This window comes from Arachis hypogaea, chromosome 19 (assembly GCF_003086295.3).
Source record: "Arachis hypogaea cultivar Tifrunner chromosome 19, arahy.Tifrunner.gnm2.J5K5, whole genome shotgun sequence".
NCBI lineage: Eukaryota > Viridiplantae > Streptophyta > Magnoliopsida > Fabales > Fabaceae > Arachis > Arachis hypogaea.
This window is the reverse complement of record NC_092054.1, coordinates 91,792,407-91,797,058: the sequence shown is the minus strand read 5'-3', so window position 1 is coordinate 91,797,058 and position 4,652 is coordinate 91,792,407. Positions and strand designations below refer to the sequence as shown.

The window sequence follows — 4,652 nt, the reverse complement described above, 5'->3', positions numbered from 1 at the left end:
TTTAGGCTTTTCAGATTCTGGTTCAGGCTCAGATGCAGGTTTGAAGACTTTGAAAATGAGCTGTTCATCATGTATTCTCAGAATTAGTTCTCCTTGTTCTACATCTATGAGTGCTCTAGTAGTGGCTAGAAATGGTCTGCCCAGAATTATAGGGTGCAAATAGCTTTCCTCCATGTCCACAATGACAAAGTCTGTGGGGAAGTAATAATCTCCCACTTTCACCAGCACATTTTCAACTACCCCTTCAGCTTGCTTCTGAGTTTTGTCAGCCAGTTGTATGATTACATCAGTGGATCTCACCTCATTCAGTTGTAGCCTCTTCATAAGAGTTAGAGGCATCACATTTATGCTAGCTCCTAGATCACAGAATCCTCTGTCAATTTTTGTTTCCCCAATGATGCAAGGGATATAAAAACTTCCTGGGTCCGTTTTCTTAGAGAGGGTGTCCTTCTTGATGAGAGCACTGCATTCTTTGTTCATTGTTACAGTTTGTCCTCCCTTCAAAACTCTTTTCTTGCTTAACAATTCCTTTAAATACTTGATGTGTGTGGGCATTTGATGAAGAATCTCAAGAAAAGGAATATTGACATGAAGAGAGTTAAATGTCTCTAGAAACCTTGAATAGGTTTTCTTTTTTTCACCTCCTCCTAACCTTTCAGGAAATGGTGCTTTTGGTTGGTATATTTCCATCATGCCTTTTTGCAGTTCCTTGGCTTGCTCAGTTCCACCTTCCTGCCTAACTTCTTCCACACCTTCTTTCAAGATTTCTGGTTCGTGCTCTGAGGGCCTGATTCCTTCTTCTGAGACTTCCTTCAATACGGTGATGGCCTTGCATTCTTCCCATCTTACTCTCTTTTGTTCCCCTTTAGGATTCTTTTCTGTGTCACTAGGGAACACTGCAGTTGATTTGGGGGCCTGTCGAGATAGCTCTCCTACTAGAGATTCCATCCATTTGAGTTTTTCACCATGGTTTCTTAAGGTAGTCCTCACATCATCCCTGAAGCTTTTCAATTCAATTATGTCTTGACTCATGGTTGCCATCATTCCTTCCATCCGGTTTAATTGATCTTGAAATTGTTGGTTAGGATTGGGTTGGGTAGGTTGATTACTTTGGTCATGGTATGACGATTGGGGGTAAGTGTGTTGTGTGGCTTGGTATGATCTTTGGTTGGAGTTTTGGTATGTGGAATTGTTTTGTTGGTTGTGGTTGTAAGGTTTGTGGTTTTGTGGTTGGGTTTGTTGGTTTCCCCACCCAAAGTTTGGGTGGTTTCTCCAGCCTGGGTTGTAAGTGTTGGAGTGTGGATCATATGATTGCCTTTGTTGGTTTCCCACATAATTGGCCTCTTCCCAATCACCTCCTTCAATGCCTACTTCCTCTTGATCTTGTGTGTGTATTGCAGCCACTTGCTTTGTTTCTAATTGCCTGGTAAGCTCTGCTAGTTGCTTGGCAAACACCTTGTTTTGGGCTAGAATTGTATCAACATGGTTCAGCTCCATGACTCCCTTAGTGTTGTGCCTTTCTGATGCATAATAGTATTCATTCTCAGCCACTGTCTCGATCACTTCAATGGCTTCTTCCACGGTCTTTTTCTTGTTCAATGAACCTCCTGATGAATGGTCTACAGCCTTCCTTGATTCATAAGAGAGCCCATCATAGAAGATGTGCAATTGCACCCAATCATGGAACATGTTTGGTGGGCATTTCCTTGTCAAGTCCTTGAATCTCTCCCATGCCTCGTAGAGAGTTTCACCATCTTGTTGTCTAAAAGTCTGGACCTCAGATCGAAGCCTATTGACCTTTTGTGGAGGGTAGAAACGTGCCAGAAACTTGCCTTCCACCTCATCCCATGTGGTTAGACTCCCCCTTGGGAATGATTCCAGCCACTTAGCTGCCTTGTCCCTAAGTGAAAATGGGAACAAGAGCAGTTTATAGGCATCTTCCTGGACTCCATTGGACTTCACAGTGTCACAAATTCTCAGGAATTTTGTGAGATGTTGGTTTGGGTCTTCATTAGCATTTCCTCCAAAGGAACAATGATTTTCCACCAATGATATTAGCTGTGGCTTGAGCTCAAAATTGTTGGCCTGAATGGGTGGTTTCTGGATGCTACTACCACAATTCCCAGAGGTTGGGTTTATGTATGAACTAAGAACCCTCCTCTCAGGAATGGCATTGTTTCCATCAGCTCTCTCATGGTTGTGAACTTCTCTATCCATGTTGAGATCTAGAGCTTCCTCAAAATTGTCCTCAGATTCTCCTTCAGATTCCTCTTCTCCCACTACTCTCTTCCCTCTTGCTTCCCTTCTAAGTCTATGAAGGGTCCTTTCCGGTTCGGTATATGGAGGAGTTGATGTCTCTCCTCTCCTACCTGTCATACAAGAACACAGCTCAAACACAAACAAGTAAAATACTCTTGGTTAAAGGAAGAGTATGCTTAGATCAATTGAGGAATTAAATCAAACAGTTAGTGAGTCAGTGAGTTAGTTGCATGAATTTAAAGGCATAAAGAAGGAAAGCATGTAACCAAGTGCAGAAATTAAAATTCAACAAATATCTAGAACAGAATTAACAAAGCAAGAGAAAATTGCTCAATCTAGTTAGCTTCCAATTTGAGAATTGTCAATCGAAAACCAATCCCCGGCAACGGCGCCATAAACTTGATGCACATAAACTAGTTATGCTACGATTTAGGAAATTGCACGATCGGCAAAATTTCTTCCGGCAAGTGCACCGGTTATCGTCGTCAAGTAAAAACTCACAATAGAGTGAGGTCGAATCCCACAAGGATTGGTTGATTGAGCAATTCGGATTAGAAGTGTGTTCTAGTTGAGCGGAATCAAGAATTGAGATGAGAATTGCGGAATGTAAAATTGGCGGGAAAAGTAAATGACAAGAAAATTAAATGGCCGAATCTTAAATTGCATGAATTAAAGAGCAGAATGTAAATTGCTGAAATTAAAAGGGAATGGGGGTGATTGCAAGAATTGAATTGCAGAATGTAAAGAGAAAGTGAAAATCAGAAATGGGGAATTCATTGGGTTTAGGAGATATTGAAATCTCCGAATCAAAACATGTATATCTCTTCCTCAACCAATGCATTCATTGAATTTTGCTTGGCAATCTTATATGATTGGATCCCAATTCCTTGGCTCACCAATGCTCTCTAAAAACAAACAAATTCCCAATCCCTTGGTTTAAATGTTCATAAGAAGAGATGATGCTTGATCACTGATTATACCACACAATTTCATGAACCACAATTTGGTAGGATTACATGTCACAATATCCATCCAAACCCCAATCCAATCCACTGTGAGAAAGCTTCTCTAGCATGAATCCTCCATTCCTTTCCCAAGGCTCCGAAGGATTCCAAGTATGAGTAGTCTCTTTCCCAAGACAACTTCTCAATGGAATTAGATCGAGAAGCTTTCTAACAAAATTCAAGAGAAAAGATTGAAGAAGAAGATAAACTATTATTGATTCATTGAATTACAATAGAGCTCCCTAACCCAATGAGAGGGGGTTTAGTGAATCATAGCTCTGAATTCAATTACAAAGAAAAGGAAAAACTAGCTCCAAGTGAAAGTAAAAATCCTCTCTAACTTAACTTCTATCCTATTTATACACTTTCTATATTGAGCTTCAGTTGTGCTTCTTGGGCTTTGAGGCCTCTCCTTGCTTTCCTTTTGCCTTGGGTTTATGATCCATAATCTTGATGAGGTTGTTGATCCAAGTCCTGTAACATTTATTGAGCCAACTTAGTGATAATCAAATAATGACACATGACTCAACAAATTGAGATTTCAAACTCATCAATCCTTCAGGCCCAATCCCATAAACCATGATATTCAATTGGGTTTCATACCAAAGTAAGTTTAAGTTAATAATTGTGCTCAAAGACTAACTTAAATCACAATATTTTTGGCCCAGAAACCCTTTTCAAGAGTGGCGTTTAAGTTGTAGTTTAAGCTTAAACTGCAACTTAAACGCCAGATACTTCCAGTGAGGCCATTTGTAAAAGCACGTTTAAGCTTCAGTTAAGGTTAAACTGAAGCTTAAACGTGGAAATGGAAGAATGGTAGCCCTGGAGAGTAATGTAGTCGAACACGTTTAACCTCCAGTTTAAGGTTAAACTGGAGGTTAAACGTGGAAAAGGAATGAGGCATCCTGGAGGTCGAACACGTTTAACCTCCAGTTTGAGGTCAAACTGGAGGTTAAACGTGGAAGCTTGGAATGGTGGCCCTGGAGGTGTCGAACACGTTTAACCTCCAGTTTGGGGTCAAACTGGAGGTTAAACGTGGAGGTGGAGAGAGCAACCCTGGAGTGGAGAAACTATCGAACACGTTTAACCTCCAGTTTGAGGTCAAACTGGAGGTTAAACGTGGAAGCTTGGAGAGAGCAACCCTGGAGTGGAGAAACTATCGAACACGTTTAAGCTCCAGTTTGAGTCAAACTGGAGCTTAAACGTGGAATGGCCCCTGGTACTCTTCCTGGTTCTGGCGTTTAACCTCCAGTTTGAGGTCAAACTGGAGGTTAAACGTGGAACTCCTCCCTGGGTGGCTTACTCATTCTGGCGTTTAACCTCCAGTTTGAGGTCAAACTGGAGGTTAAACGTGGAATGCTCCTTAAGTGAGGCTTTTCATTCTGGCGT

General features: G+C 41.2%; 1 non-coding gene across 1 annotated transcript; it reads left to right on the top strand.

The window, feature by feature from the left end:
• Positions 1 to 1,687: 1,687 nt before the first annotated feature.
• LOC112781933 (small nucleolar RNA R71) lies at positions 1,688 to 1,791 on the top strand. The gene has a single exon (XR_003192679.1). It is a non-coding gene; the product is annotated as a small nucleolar RNA R71 (small nucleolar RNA).
• The last annotated feature ends 2,861 nt before the right edge of the window (positions 1,792 to 4,652 follow it).